Source organism: Vulpes lagopus, chromosome 4 (assembly GCF_018345385.1).
Source record: "Vulpes lagopus strain Blue_001 chromosome 4, ASM1834538v1, whole genome shotgun sequence".
Lineage (NCBI taxonomy): Eukaryota > Metazoa > Chordata > Mammalia > Carnivora > Canidae > Vulpes > Vulpes lagopus.
This window is the reverse complement of record NC_054827.1, coordinates 132,376,081-132,392,898: the sequence shown is the minus strand read 5'-3', so window position 1 is coordinate 132,392,898 and position 16,818 is coordinate 132,376,081. Positions and strand designations below refer to the sequence as shown.

At 42.8% G+C, this 16,818-nt stretch overlaps 1 long non-coding RNA gene across 1 annotated transcript; it reads left to right on the top strand.

Moving 5' to 3' along the window:
- Positions 1–567: 567 nt before the first annotated feature.
- On the top strand, positions 568–15,649 carry LOC121489268. Its single transcript, XR_005987313.1, has 3 exons — positions 568–1,578; positions 10,752–10,896; positions 15,112–15,649. It is a non-coding gene; the product is annotated as an uncharacterized LOC121489268 (long non-coding RNA).
- The last annotated feature ends 1,169 nt before the right edge of the window (positions 15,650–16,818 follow it).

Below are 16,818 nucleotides of genomic sequence, written 5' to 3'. Positions count from 1 at the left end.
AACAGTATATAGTCACTCCTAGTGACCTTGCTCTAAAAACACAGATTTGAGGATAAGAAGCAGTCTTTGAAGCTGACTTTTACTTTGGTATCTTGTCAAAATTTAACAGAAAAGGTGGGGAGGAAAGAAAGCTTAAAAGTATTTTCATGAAACCAGAACCACCATTTAGCAAAAGCTTTTAATGGCATGAGTCACGGGGCACACAGAAGTGCAAATCACAAGGTTACAGGTCGCCTCTTAGAAACACCACACCTGGTTCCGAATTCTTTGCTAAAGCAAACGCTAACATCTGATTCATCCTGCTGGAAAACCTCAAGCCCGGGAAGGTACTACCCCACTCTCCACGACACCCCAGTCCCTCTAGTAAAACCGAAAACAATGCTTGACCGAGAGGGAAGATTACAATTTTCCGGGGTCTCTGGGCCACCAAGAAACAGTTTGCAAAAGAATTATTTTTGTCTCTTCCTCCCCTCCCCAACTCCTGCCCGTTCGGCCAAAAGCAACCCAAATCGTATGTAATCCGAAATCTTAAATATTTATAAATACGAAAGTATGAAACAAGTACCTGCCAAACACCTGGAGCTCTCCTTTCCCCGGCTCGCTCTCCTCCCACACTCTGGCAACGGAATGCCCTTCAAAACCATGGCTCAGTGCTTTTGGTAAATGTTTTACGAGACACTAAACAGCCTTGTGTCCCACCCTCAGAGCAAACACCATTGAGAGAACACAATATAATGGTTGCAAAGATATCGTGTGATGTACAATAATGCAAATGAACAGGCAGGCTCTATTTCTACACTTCCCCTTAAGGCGGAAAAGAAATTCCAAACTTGTGAGGGGCAGGGGTAGGCTGGCAGGAAGGGCTTGCAGAACTAAACCTTGACACCAGAAGCATTACAAGTTGTGTGCGTGTGTGTTGGAGCGGCATTATGATAAGCCATTGTTCTAATCCCCCAGCAAGTCTTGGCTTGCTAAACCAAAAAAGTGTCAAAGGCAAGAGCTAATAAAGGGTAGAGTTCACCAGTGAGCCTGGAGACAGACACAGTAGCAACTTCACATTTACCACCTATTTCTACTTATTATAGAAAATACAACCTGAAAAAGCTTTTCGAGGCCACCTTGCACAATAAACAAGATGTACTCCCCATTTGCTATATTCCTCAAGTAATTCACAGTTAAAACCCAACTCTGCTCCAAACCAGAAGTTTTGCATTCCATTCAAGTTAACAATTACAACCAGAGGATAACAGGAACTTGCTGGCACTGAATTATTAGCATACCCAGAAAGTCAGGTGCCTCTTGGTACCACCAGGGTTAACACGAGAAAGAGGAGGTGCTCAGGGATCAGCTGCCTGGTTTTAGGAAAACTACACACGGAGGTTGCTGGAGTCCGGGGCCCATAGGGGCAGCACACACCTACCTACCTGCTCTCGGAGCTCTGAGTGGGACAGTCTGAGAAAGGAGACAGTAAAATCATTGAGCAACTATCAAGCCTCCTCGCTAAAAGGAGACCAAGCAAGGCCGTCCAGAGGAGCAGAAAGAATTGACTTCGGCTCCGAAGTCCCACACACAGCCAGGGTAGGCAAATAAGAAAACCCATTCTCTTACCCCAGCCCCTGGCCCCAGTCTCCAGGAATACTCAGAGTTCTGCATTTCATACTTTTAGGTTGTCTAGTGGGGCAGAAAGAAAATTGAGCCTAGGACTGTTATCATGGCTCTTCTACACACCAGCTGTGTAACCTCGAGTAAATCACTTAACTTCTTGGAGCCTGTGTCTTCATCTCTATCATAAAAACATCTAGAACCTGCAAAGATATCCCAAAGAACTGACAGCTGTCCCAATCAGAACCTAAACAATGGCCAAGAGCAGTTCTCTACATTTTCAAAACTTAAGGTTTTCAAATCTTCAGGGTTGTGCAATTTTTTTGGTCCCTTGACCTTCAGTATATAGGTCCCATTTTATTTTCGGTTTCTCCATAATACAGATGCCTCCAGTTGGTGCTATGTCTAAGGACAACTGACTTCACTTCCCTTTGGTCTAACTGGCTAATCTACCTCGGGTGGGTATCCTAAATGGTGGTTTATCCGCCTCCCAGGGACAACCTTGAGGCCTGAACTGTTTTCACCTTTCCCCTCATCATGAATCTACCTGCCCTTGGGCACAACCAGCTACCGCCTTATAAAGCTTCATCTTGGCCTCACCTTCCCTTTCCTTCTCTTGCCTTTTTTTTTTTTTTCCATTTTCTCTCTCCCTTGCCCCCCTTCCCTTTCTGCCTTGCCTCCCTGAGCAAAAGGATGGGGATGTGGTGGAGAGGAATTACCCTCTCATCCTATTTTTTCTATTATTTTATGTGTCATATCAACCACCCTTGTGAGGGAGGGAAGTCAGATGTTTTTATCACTGAGAAATTTTTTTTTAAGATTTTATTCATGAGAGACACACAGAGAGAGAGGCAGAAACACTGGCAGAGGGAGAAGACTCCTCACAGGGAGCTTGATGTGGGACTCAATCCCAGGACCCCGGGATCACAACCTGAGCCAAAGGCAGACGCTCAACCACTGAGCCAACCAGGTGCCCCTATCATCCAGATTCCACTGACAAGAGCCCTGAGATTCAGAGATTAGATTGGTCTCAGGCCAACTGCCGATGGGGCCCTACAGCTCGGGTGTCCCCACAGGCCAGGGCTTCCCTGCTGCCACTCCAGTGTGGGCCAACACCCCAGCTGCGAATGCCCCTTTCAGTACCCCGAAATCCCCACCTAGTCTAGTCAATTCTCCCTGCCAATTGTGCACATTTTCCCTTTGGATCACTCATCTCCTTCCTTCTTCCCTCCTGGCTGGTCAACCTCTTATTGTTTTTAGGGTCTATGTCACTGAATCCCTACAACCCACTTCTGACTACTGCTACCCCTGTATGTCTTTCTTTAGGCAAACCCAACAGGAGCAAATCTCCAAACTGACAAACCTGTAAGCCTGGAGGATAGTTATTCACTTCCTAGGAGACTTTCCTCACTAGTTCTCCTTTTGGGCCATGTAGCTCATGCTATCCTGCACCTCACTATTTGTGTATATGTCAACTGCTTTCTGGACCACCAGAGCACCCACCTCTGCCTCCCATGCATGGGGTCCAGGGTTTAGGATTAAGGAACATATTAGAATTTTGATGAAAAAAAAAATGTGAGGATGTAGTATCTGAATCTAAGGCAGTGCCTTAGTGGAGTACACTTTAGGTATAAGCGGAGGCCGGAGTTTGGGGTTTTGACACAGTTGCTCTGCATTTTGGGTTGTCTCTGTGTGTGTGTGTGTGTGTGTGTGTGTGTGTGTGTGTGGCGGGGGGGGGGGGCTGTACTCAAATAAGGATAAGAAAAGTGAGTTATAAAGATGAGATAGCAAATAAGCTAACCATCAAATTGTGCCCTGAAACAAGCATCATTTACTAAATGTCTGCAATTACCAGGTACTCAACATATGTTACCTCATTTACTGTAATCAGACAGGAAGAGACAGGTTCAGAGAGACTGCCCATGGGCAGGCAGCTGATAGTGACAGAACTGAAAATCAGAGCAGGTCTCCATCCTTGCTCTTTGCCTGAGCTGTCCTTGTGCCAGAGCCACTCTGCAGCCTACTCACTCCAAGGACACGATTAGTGCCCCAATCAAGAGCCACCTGCGGGTGATTTCTGCCACTCTGTGCTCAGAACCTGCTTGACCCAGTTCTTCTACTCTTCTTTTCCTTGGCCTCCCTGCCCTCCTCCCTCCACCTCCTCTTCTTATCCCAAAGACAATCTGTCCTGTTCACTTTTAAAATCTATTGACAAACTCTAATATAGGGGCCCTCGTTTGACCACAAAACCTTAACCAAATAGACAGTATGGACTGTTCCACTTCTGGGAGGCCATTTATATTCATTTCTTCTGGGGCTGCGAATCTGATATTTGACTTTAAACACTGCAGGCTGTGTTAAAATTCCCTGTGCAATATGGAGAGCATTTGGTGTGCTATTGTATTCAAATAATATATTTCATACTGCTCAGAGACCAAATTCTGTGCCCCTAAGACTCGTGCTTTCTGTACAATATAAATGTTTTATAACAACATTTCCCCATTTCTAGCTATATACTTCTAAGTCAAGTTTTTGCTCTATTGTTTATGCCAGTGTCCAGGTATACCCCTGAAAATTTTTTTCAAAGATATTGTTTATTTATTCATGAGAGACACACAGAGAGGCAGAGACACAGGCAGAGGGAGAAGCAGGCTCCATGAGGGCAACCCAATGCGGGACTCAATCCCAAGACCCAGGATCATGACCCGAGCCAAAGGCAGACGCTCAACCACTGAGCCACCCAGGTGCCCCTATGCCCCTGAAATTTATAACTGCAAAGTTCCAACAGGGCAGAATAATCAAACTCTAGGCAAATGCTACTCTATTACCCTGGAACTGTCCCAAGCAGTTCTAGAGGCCCCCCTTCTAGCTTAGATATCCTTGAGTCTCACATATATTTATCCTGCAGGATGGTTCCAGACTCTGGAAGGGATTTTGAGTTCCCTTGGACTCTAGGCGATAAGAGAGAAGGAAGCAGCAGAAGGTGAAGGTTTTATTTGGAGCTGCTAAGACTCCCAGAATCTGCCAAGGGCCTTGGCATTCCCCCTGAATCACCCATGCTCTTTCAGTTTTCTGGAAGGTGGCTTCAAAGAACCTTCCAAGTGTGGCTCAGAAATTCCTCATCACCCAATCCAGCTTAAACTCAGATCTCAAGCAAGGTATCCCAATAGCCCCTGATGTTTTCCCAAGTTGCTCAAGGAAGGAGAGGCTGGAACAGGTCAGAAGAATACATGATGAATCTTCTCTGCCCAACATGGTCTTTCACTGAGACATCATCCACTAGACCAGCAGTTCTCTAGTTGAGGTCCCTGGGCCCTCTGAAGGACCAAGACCTTTTCAGAAATCTATAGGGTCAGGGGCGCCTGGATGGTCCAGTCAGTTGAGCGTCCATCTCGTGGTTTCAGCTCAGGTCGTGGTCTCGGGGTTGTGGGATCGAGCCCTGCATGGGGCTCTGTGCTCAGTGCTTAGTCTGCTTGGGATCCTCTCTCCCTCACCCTCTGCTCCTCCCGCTCATTCTCAATCTCTCTCTCAAATAAATAAATAAATCTTAAAATGAATAAATAAGAGGTCTATAAGGTCATAACTATTTTCATAATAATTCTAATATTTTTACCTTTTTCAAGGAGTTGACATTTGTCCTAAAGATGTAAAGGCAGTGGTGGGTACAGCAGCGTAAGATAAGGAAGAGGCAACAATGTGTACTAGTAATCACAGTATTTTCACCACCAGGTACTCCAAAGCTTCTTTGTTTTGTTTTGTTTTTTTTTTGAGCCCATTTTCCTCGAGAATCTACTTGACGATGCAAGAAAATATTAATTTTATTCTACCTTGACTCCTAAGTATATATCTTCGTAATAGTCTGTGTGATGAAACGGGAAGTACGCACAAAGCTCTCTTGCTCCATGCCAAATTATGATGATAGTCTCAAGGAAAATCACTTTTGTGGGCCTCAGAGTAGATGAATTAAAGCTGTCTTTGTCATAGAACACCATTTTCACCTGAATGAATGACTGATAGACAAAACCATGGTTATTCAGACTTGGATATTTGGCAGACATTTTCTGGAAAATGAATGAAGTGTGCCTGTCACTTCAAAGAACATAATTGATAGTATTTGTTTCCAATGATAAACTTCCAGCTTTCAAGTCAAAAGTTAAAATGTTGGAGAACCTGCACTTGCCACCATTCACTTGACGGCTTGCCAATAACTATAGGCTTTTCTGATGAGATTAGTTGTGATGTTAACAAATGTGATTTTTTTTTAAAATGTGTCAATATTTAGGAGATCTTCACAACCCAGTAAACCAATATTTTCCAAATGACCAATTCATAATGTTACAGAATCATGCATGGGTAAAAGAGCCATTCAATGTATGAAATAAACCAGTGGATTTTCATGTTATAGAGTAAGGAAAGTTCATTGATACTGTTTCAGATTCCATATACTGCAACTAACTTTTAACAAACTACCTCTTCTTGAGAATATGGATTTTCTATCAAAGAAGAATGTTTATGATTATCTGAAAAGGCTACTAAAATACTCTTCCCTTTCCCAACTACATATCTTTGTGAGGCTGAATTTTCTTGATATAATTTTGTGAAAATAACATATCAACAGATTGAAGACAGAATCAAATATAAAAATATAGCTCATTTCTATCAAACCAGTCATGAAAGATATTTGCAAAAACAATGTACTCTTCTCACCATTTACTTGTTTTTGGAAATACAGTTTTTTTTATAAAAATGTTATGTTTTTAACACAAGAGTTCACTACTGCTATTTTTGAAGGAATTAAATATTTTTAATTTATCAGTTTGAATTTCTAACATGCTCAATAGCAACAGGTACAATCCACATAAGCAAGAGTACTTTGGGTTCCCTAATAATTTTTAAGAATGCAAAGACAGGGTTGCCCCCGATTTAGCAAATGAAAATGCAGGGCATCCAGTTAAGTTTGAGTTTCAGATAAATAAGAAATGATAATTTAGTAAGAGTATCCGTGAAATATTTGGGACATACTCATACCTAAAAAATTACTTATTGCTTACCTGAACTTTATCTGAAGTTATCTGTGCATTTTTAAATTTTCTTTGCCTGTTTTTTTCTTAAGATCTTATTTATTCGAGAGAGAAATTGAGAGAGAGAGGATGAGAATGAGTGGGGGGAGAGGCAGAGGAAGAAGCAGACTCCCAGCTGAGCAGAGAGCCTAACACGGAACTCGATCCCAGAATCTTGGGATCATGACCTGAGCTGAAGGCCGACACCCAACTGACCAAGCCACCCAGGTGCCCCTTTTCTTTGCCTGTTAAGTCATATGGAGCCCCAGAAGTTTAAGAAACACTGCACCAGACCACACCCCTCACATTTGTGCTGAAACGCTAACATTTATTAGGCATCCACTGTATACAAAACCCGGTGCTAATTTCTTGACATAGACTACTTCTTCAGTCTCCTCCTGCCCCCGCCCCATCCTATGTGGCATGTACTCTTACAATCTCTGTTTTACAAATGAGGAAACAGAAACCCAAAGAAGTCAGATGAAGCTAAGTACTGGTGGAATGCAAGCCTGGAACCCACCCACTCAGTTGCCAAAATCTCAGCTTGTAACTATTAGGCTTAAATTGAATTCTGAATAATGGGAGATTCCCAAAGACCATGTTTTTTTTTTTTTTTTACTTATTCGCAATCCAATCTCTGATGCCTCTCTTCTCTCTCTCTTGCTCTCTCTTCCTCATACACACATATATACACACAGCTCTCACGCAGTTGTGTGTTCTGTTATCAGAGCAATGGTGAAACCCAAGGCTGTGTGTCAAAGAGTTCTATCCAGAACTGGGCATCAGTATTTTGACCCAGAGCCAACTTCTCTGATAGATCCTCCCCTGGGCACGACAGCAGTGCTGTTCCAGGCTAGGAATTCTAGAATGCAGCTATGGCACACTGGCGCTGCTCATCACTATTAATTGGAAGCCACTGGGATTTGGTGCTGAGCTAGAATCATCCTTGAGAATAAACTGGGAATTTCTCCAAATGAATCTGTACCAACTGAAGCAAATGCAACCACTGTTGTAAGCAAGCCAAGGTCCTGTTTTTTGTACGATCATGACCCAGGCCACTGGATATATTTAATGAGCTCAAGCTCAACAGTAAACAAACTAGGGAAAGTAAATTTTTTTATGATCCAGCATGGGGCAAGAGTATACACTCACTGTGCCACATGATCTGCAAATACAAAGTGAATTTGCCTGCAGTCAACTGGAGGCCCTCCCCCCCAATCACCCATGGCTATAAGGTAGTGTCCAAAGTGGTAAACATAAAGGGAGGGAGAGATACCAGTCTTTCATATGGGGGAAATTTCTTTAACAAAGGGAAGATTTACGTTTCAAATCTTTTTTGTTTTGTAAATTTGGATTTTTATTAGATGTGAGGCAAACTGGAATAAACTAGGGGCAGTTGTGTATACAGAAGCCAATGGTGATAGGACTCTAACAATGAGCCCAGGAATAGGGAGGAGAAAAAAAAAAGGGTAGATCAGAAAAGGAAAAATATCAAAACAGGAGTGTTAGATAATTAAGAAGAGGTGCATTTTTAGAAACCAAGACTTGGGTGAAAGCCTAGAGAACAGGCGTAGGTGGGAAGAAGGTTTGGGGAGGCCCAAGGCCACGGGTCATCCAAGGGAAAAACGTCAATGTTTTACTTCTAAAACCCTCCACTCCGCAGTTCGCCTTGGGTCCACCTGGCAGGGCTGCTGTCTGAGTGCAGACACTGGCCCAGCCCTGCCCAAAACCCTGCTGGCTGCGTCGGCCTCCTGGGCTTGGCCCCTTTATCTGCTCACTCAATCTAGATCCCCCAAGCCCTGAAAGGGCAAGGGGTGAGAGAGAAAGAATAAACTGAGAGGCAAGCCTGGGCTCTCTCCCTAGATAAGCGCAGGAGGTGGAGGATTCTCGAAAGCTTTCCCCTTCCAGGGGCCTTCAGAATTCACTCTCTGAATGCTGAATGTCAAGGACACAGCCAGAAGCGATGACTCATCAACTTTCTGAACTAAGGACAGGAACACACAGTCTCAGGCTCCAGGACTAGCTTTTCTACCGTCACAATGGAGCCAAGGGTCCTGCCTGCTTCAGACACAAAGGTGACAGAGCTGTGTGGCCCGCCCACTGTGCCCCAGCCCGGCGGCCTTTCCCTTCTTCCGGGTTCTCGAAAGCACAGAGAACATGAAGGTTTTTTTCCCATTTTGTTTGAGACACAGGCCCTATGACATTTCAGAAAGCGATTTGTCTTGAAAAGTGCGGGGACTGTATGTGGTCACTAGTCATTAGTGTGGCCAGATAGTAAATATTTTAGGTTTTGCAGGTCATACAGTTTCTGTTACATGTTTCCCTCCTTCTCTCCCTCTCTCTCTCTCTCTCTCCTTTAAAATGTAAAAACCATTCTCAGCTACAAACAAAACCATTCTTAGCTACATACAAAACATATAAAAACAGACAGAGGAGCAGGCCAGCTGGCTGGTTCCTCACTCCGAGCAACAGCAAAGGGCCGGCGGGGTCCAAGGGTGACGCCTGCATACAGTTTGGACGAATACAGTGTCAAACATGTCAGAATGTAGATGTCTGTCCCTGTCTTGCTGACAAAGGCTATCTCCTCCTCTGTCCCACTTGCCCACATCTGACATTCTCTACTTACAAGGTCATCTCGCCTTTGCTGTGATTCCCTTCAAAAAAAGAATTTAGGGCAGCTCCAGTGGTCCGGCGGTTTAGCGCCGCCTTCAGCCCAGGGTGTGATCCTGGAGCCCCGGGATCGAATCCCACGTCAGGCTCCCTTCATGGAGCCTGCTTCTCCCTCTGCCTGTGTCTCTGCCTCTCTCTCTCTGTGTGTCTCTCATGAATAAATAAATAAATAAATCTTAAAAAAAATAATAATTTAGCTGTAGCTCTGGCAGGGAATTAAATCCTGAAATGCTAGTCTTATATATTTGCAAAATGAGATAAACAAGTTTTAAAATCAGAGTATTGGGATCCCTGGGTGGCGCAGTGGTTTGGCGCCTGCCTTTGGCCCAGGGCGCGATCCTGGAGACCCGGGATCGAATCCCATGTCGGGCTCCCAGTGCATGGAGCCTGCTTCTCCCTCTGCCTATGTCTCCACCTCTCTCTCTCTCTCTCTCTCTCTATCATAAATAAATTGTAAAAAATAAAATAAAAATAAATAAAATCAGAGTATTTGAAAAGTTTTCATTCTTTGCATGTGTGTGGGTATATACACATTTTGCTTAAAAGTGAACACTCCAGGGGCACCTGGGTGGCTCAGTCGGTTAAGTGCCCGACTCTTGGTTTCAGCTCAGGGTCATGATGTCAAGGGTCCTGAGATCGAGGCCCACACTGGGCTCTACACCCAACAAGGAGTCTGCTTGAAGGTTCTCTCCCTGTGCCCCTCCCCCTACTTATAATCATGCACACATGCGGCTCTCTTGCTCTCTCTCTCTCAAATCTTTTAAAAAACTTTTTAAAAAGTGAACTCTCCATATGTATCACAAAATTGCAAGCCTGGAAAAATCTGGTATAGCCTAGACTTTAACTGCGTATCCTTGAGGAAACGGACCTACTTCAGTTAAATGAGATATTCTAAATCCCATACTGATTGTCAGAACTACAGCCACAAATTCTTGATTTCCAAATCAGTTCCCTTTTATTGTTCTACTTTACTGCACATTGCCAAATCAGTACTAAATACTAACTCAACAAATACAGTGTATTTCCAATGTGCCCAGCACTGGCTAGGTGCCCTAGGGATACAAAAAAGAGAAGATATCTTCCTATAAAAGGCTTTTGGCCTCCCTGAGAAAACAAAACAACACAGGAAACAAATATTATTGTCTTAAATTATTATATAACTATATGGGTAAAACATCTGCTGTTCAATATGACAGCCAGTAGCCACATGTGGCTATCGAGCACTTAAAATGTGGGTGATATGACTTAGAAAGTGAACTTTTAATTGTATTTAATTTTAATTTATCTAAATTTAAATAGCCATGTGTGGCTAGTGGCTGCTCTACTGAACATCATAGATCTAAAAAGAAAGGTTCCAGGTCTGGATGGAAGATATGTAACATACATTTTGTCACTTTTTCCCTGCTACGTCTATGACAGGAACTACAACTGATGATAAAACTTTCCCTCTGAGCAAACATTGACTCTCAGGATACTCCGTGCAACATATTTTCAACTGCCTGCACCTGGTAATAGGTAATGAAACCTATGTGCCGCCACTCCTGATACTCACACGGTGACAAAGGTGAGCTGGAGGAGGAAGTTCTCGAGCCGAGCCTAGAAAGATAGATTTGGACAGGTAAAGAGGAAAGGACAGAGCAGAACAGCAGAACCAGAGGAAATGGACAGAGTTCTCCTGGCTCTCGGGCAAGGAGGATGCTGGCCCAGCAGAAAGGGAGGATTGTGTTGGGTGTGTTGGGAGATAAGGGGGACAGGTAGAGGGTGGAGCTAGACACAGAGACCTTTGGATTCCAGGAGTTTGGACTTTTCTCAAGAGTGCCCCTGAAGGTTTAAGCAGGATAATGACTGGAATAAAACCTGTTTTAGGAAGGGAAATCAAGCCAGAGAACTGGTTGCATAATGAATATATACGTTCAGAGACTGGAAAGAAGGCTATTCTTCTAATGGTTTTGGTTTTCCTTTAGGAAAGTAATACTTGTTTCTTTTTTTTAAAAAAGTATATATCATAGAAAAACAGGCCTCTCCTGTTCAAACTCAACCACTGTTGGCATTTTGATGTAGTTTCTCCCAGGTTTGTTTTTATCTTTTCATGGCTATTGCAGTAATTCAGGAATACAGATATGACCAGACCTAGAAAGGTGGGAATATGAATGAAGAGGAAAGGCGACAGAAGAAAGTTTTAAGTGAGGCAGCATGATGCAGGGAAAAGACCATTCGCATCAAGGGACCTGAGTTCTAGGCCTGGCCATTTCAGTGAGCCTTGTCTCCAACTCCAGATTTGATTTCCTCACTTTAGACTCATGGTACTGGTCTAGGGGCACCTGGGCATTCTTGATTTCGGCTTAGGTCATGCTCTCGGGGTCCTGGAATCGAGCCCTAGGTTGGGCTCCATGCTGGGCATGCAATCTGCTTAAGATTCTCTCCCTCCCTCCATTTCTGTCCTTCTCACCCCTCACTTGCATCTTGCATGCCCACGTATGCACTCTCCCTCTCTTTAAAAAAAAAAAAAAAAAAAGAATTAAGGTACTAGTCACTTAACCTTTTCTTATTGTCTCATTAAGGGTCAGATGAGATTTTTGAGAATATCCTTCAAACATAAAATGGAACTTAAAAAAAGCATATGTATATATGTTTGTATTTTAAGTGATTATCATATATAGACAGAAGTTGTCATAAGACAAAAATGTTCCCTTGTTCTTGAACCTGTATGAATGGCATATATAGCCTCTGGCAGTCTGTCTATAAGATTTTAGGTGTAAAGTTATTAAACCATATGTTCTGAGCAGTGTTGAAAGGAGGATGTATGGGTGTGGTTCACAGGACACATAATGGGGTGGTATAAACAGGGGATCCATTCTCAGCTGGGGTTGCAAAGGATTTTAAGGCCCCATCCATCCTCACAGAGCCTAGGAAAAACAAAAACAAAACAGCTACTGGAGAACACAAATTATTTTCTCCAGAGAAGGTAATATACCACCATTTGTCAGGTTAAGAAGCCAAGTCCAAACCAGTGCTTGTCCACAATGGACATACATGAGTGTCAATTAATTGCAAATTTTTCAAAAAATACTGATGGTTGGGCTTCTCCTGAGACCAACTGAATCAGAGTCTCAGTGAATGGGACCTATGCATCAATGTGGGGTTTTTTTAAGTTCTCAAAATGGCTGAAACCCTAAGTACAAGCAGATGCCCCAGAGCAAAAACAGTTCAAGGGGCACAGGAACAGTCTGGGATCCAGATCTGACATGATGCTCCTAACCACCCGGATTAAGAGTTGTAGCCAGGTCCTTAGTGAGGGGGCAGTGGAGGCCAACACGGCACCCACCAGGACACTTTATAATTTGCATAGTAAGCACTATATAGTTTCTGTTTCTAGGGGTAGGATCTGTCATTTTCAATGCATCCCCTTGTCATTCTCACTTAAGCATGTGTTAGAGAACTCCTATGGACTCAGGTTAGGCAATGGATTCTGGTCAACGAGCGTGCCTTTGTCTGAGGATCCCTCCACCCTCTGGGGAGCTATTGGACAAACCTAGATGTGTGAGCCAGCTTTGCCAGGGGCCTGTGTGATCCTGTGCAAGTTACATATTCTCTTTTATACTTCAGTTTTCTCAGTTGCCAAATAGCTATGCTAACACATTCTTTACAGGATTTTTGTAGAAATGAAATGAGGCCCTGTGAGTAACAGGGTAAGTAAAAGACTTCTTTTGTACCTGGAGCACATGTAAGCACTCTAGAAATGTTAATTGTCATTATTATTATCATCATCATCACCTCTAGGGTTCCTTCTAACTACGATGTTTTATGACCTTAAGAATCATTTGGTGATGGCGCATATGGAAATAAACAAAAATCAGCAGCTACCAACACCCCTAGATTTCAAGACCCAGTGGGTGTGGGGCCTCCTTTCATGCCAGCCTGACTTCTCAATCACCACTCCATTCTTTGCTTGAGATGCCCCTTGTATCTTGCTAATCTTGGACTTCATTTTGAAAGGACCTCACTTATTTTGCAGACACTGCGTTTTGGCCATTCTTGATGAAACAGTGTAGTTGGTTCATTACTGTTATTTTTGGGTAGCGCAGACCCCCACAAGTATGGCTGAAGGGAACGTCAGATATTCGATTCCGGCCTGCTTCAGCAACTGTGGACACACCTGGGGGAAAACCTGTTTGAACCAAGCCTCTGATGAGGCTCCAACTCAACGTAACTGTGATGCATATCTAATGACTGAAGTATCTTGTTCTTGGAAACTTCAGAGCTGACATTTGACACCCATGAAATTTGCCTAAGAGTTCGATGCCATCAGATGTCAGCCTCATAACCTTGGAGTATTCGTTCTGTTTGCTTTCCAGAGCACCAAATACCCTCCCACAAAGCATAATGCCACCATCGACCTGTTATTCTGCCAAGAGACACACACATCTTGTTGATGCCCACAGCTCTCTTTTTCCTTGTCCATGGTGGGAACAAACCTCTTCCTTTTAGGAAGACAGTCATCCTTTTGTTGGCAAACATCCGTTTGTCTGCCATTTGTTATTGGCTGAGTCACAACCCACATCCCCTTTCTACCTTTTTTCAGTTTTGAAAAGGGTCACCTTGTTTTGCAAATATCAACCCATCAAGGAGCAGGTTGCCAAAGGAACACTGGCTCTATGAGACTTTTGCCCATATGATTGAAATAATTTTAAAAGGGAAAATCATCCAGTTTAGGATTAACCAAAAAACTCCCTGTGTAAACCAGTTTTTCCCTTTGAAAACTAGTTTTTACAAACACATGTTCATTTGGGTCCAGGAAACAGATCTCAGTATTATCTTGGTTAAAGGAATGCCTTGTTATGAAGTCCCTGATTGACTGTACAAGAGGCTAAGTATGAGTAGAGCCCAAATACTGACAAGTCTTGGAGAGTCCTTTAGCTTATTATCAATTACACATTGATAATTATAAACAGTAAAGGACTTCAGGGTTACTTCTGCATAAGTCCTTACCAGCAGTGGGCCTCATATTTGAATTAGCACTAGTATTGAACTGGGTCAGAGATCAAACAAAAGAAAAGGAGTGTAAGAGATCCAGACAAGAAAGCGATGAGTTTACTCCCTGGTAAATCTTGATATGGGTGAGAAAAGAGATCTACTAATTTCTATTGCATTTTCAAAAATGCCATTAAATATTTGAGTTATGATGTTGCTTGTTCTAACTCACCCTTGTTTTATTGTTAATATTTCTTCTTAACTAAATATTTAAACTTTCATTTTTTCCCTCAGGAAGCTCTATGCCCAATGTGGGGCTTGAACACACTACCCCAAGACCAAGAGTTGTACATTCTACTGATTGAGACTGCCAGGCACCCCTAAAACTTTTATTCTGAAACTCTATGGAGCAAGGATCATGTCTGTTCATCTTTATATCCCTCATGCACCTGCCCCACTATCTTTCTTGTGTGTGTGGGTCCTTTGTAGTCATATTAATTTGAATCAAATTAAATTACAGGCCTTTTCCCCACTCTGTGTAGTAGTAGGCCATATGGCATAAGGCAAATAGTAGGAAGTAATATGTAATAGGAAAACTTCCCTTCTATTTTCAGGTGAGGAAACAGAATAGTTGTGTTTAGAACCTGCCTTTGGAAAAAAAAAAAAAGAAGAAGAAAAGGAACCTGCCTTTGGGAATTGCCTTGAGCAGTGGGAGGTCATTTTGTGACAGGTTCCTATTAGTAGCTGACTAAATGAAAGAGAATCTATTTCAACTCACTTGGTTGACTTTTGTATGTATGTTTTTTAGCAAGTTTCCTTTATATGGACCACATGAGAACTGTGCAACAGTTAGGAGATCACCTATGTTCTATTGGAATTACAGCCCGCCTTCCTGGAAGAAAAAAAAAATAATGGGAGGATCATTTCCAAAAGAGACACCTTCTGGTCATTTTCAGGGATTCTGGAAGAACTGTCGCTAAGAAATCTGTTACCTCAGTGAAAACTTCAATTCAGAAACATGAACAGTATGTTACTGCAGAAAACAATGTTTCTCACAGCCCACCTTTTCCTCCTTTTCAAAAGCAACATGAATTTTCAAGTTATAGGTTAAACAATATCCATGTCTTAGTTTATTAACTTACTTGGAAGGGGATGCTAGTCTATGATGTATAGGAAAAGGCCAGTACTCAAAATCTCTTACTATTTTATGTCAATTTTCCACCAGGGGCTATCTGGGTGGTGCAGTGGTTAAGCACCACTTTTGATCCCAGGGCCTGGGATCTAGTCCCACATCAGGCTCCCTGCAGGGAGCCTGCTTCTCCCTCTGCCTGTGTCTCTGCCTCTTTCTCTGTGTCTCTCATGAATAAATAAAATCTAAAAAAAGAAATAAGTTTCCATCAGGAACTCCATAATCTCCCCCCCCCCGCCCCGCCCTTTGGCTTTCCTAAGGATCTCCACCACTCCACCATCTAACCCATATCTTGATGGGGGAGCATAAACCTCCTGTTGCTTGAAAAAATCAGGTAATAACCTAGACGCTAACTTTTTAAGAGGACTGGCCAAGGAGGTCACCAGCATTTCATTCTAAAGATCAAATCTGTTCCTATCAATCATAGCCAGTGATTCTCTTTCCTTCTATATGGAGAAAAGAGACCAATCTTATCTCGTACTGCGATTTAAAAAACAAAAACAAAACAAACAAACAAAAAAAACCCCAAAAAACCTCCTCAAAAGACTATAAGCCTTTTAAAAAGGTCTTAAAAAAAAAAAAATCTAACTCTGGTCACCCCCTACACTAAACAGAACTCTTTTTTTTTTTTAATTTTTTTAATTTTTTATTTATTTATGATAGCCAAACACAGAGAGAGAGAGAGAGGCAGAGACACAGGCAGAGGGAGAAGCAGGCTCCATGCACCGGGAGCCCGATGTGGGACTTGATCCCGGGTCTCCAGGATCGCGCCCTGGGCCAAAGGCAGGCGCTAAACCGCTGCGCCACCCAGGGATCCCTAAACAGAACTCTTAAAAAATGACCACATCAAATTCACCCATGATTAAGAAATGAGCAAGCTTGACATGGCTAATTAAATGGAATCGGGATCCTGTGTGCGGATATATGTTTGTACATATACAAGTATGAGCTTCTGAATCTGCCAGTTTAGTTACTGACCAAGGTGCTCAGCTCGGCAGTACTCTTGATAGAAATGTCTACATAGAACAGTAATGAACTGGGTTGAGATCAAACTTGAAACCTGAGTAACTCATAATGGTCCAAGAGTCAGGGTCAAGTAGCTGGCCTCTGTCTGTCCTGTTTAAACTTTTTTTTTTTAATCTAGCATTTGGATGGTGTGGGGGGAGGATCATATACAATGCCAATGATCACCCTTCCCCAGTCACCTTCTTGTGGGAGGGTGAAGGAAATTAAGAACGTATATTTGGAGAGAATTCAAAGGGTTGGCAAGAAAACAGGACTTGGGATCCAGCTCTAGAATATAATGCTAATACAGAAGGAAGAATT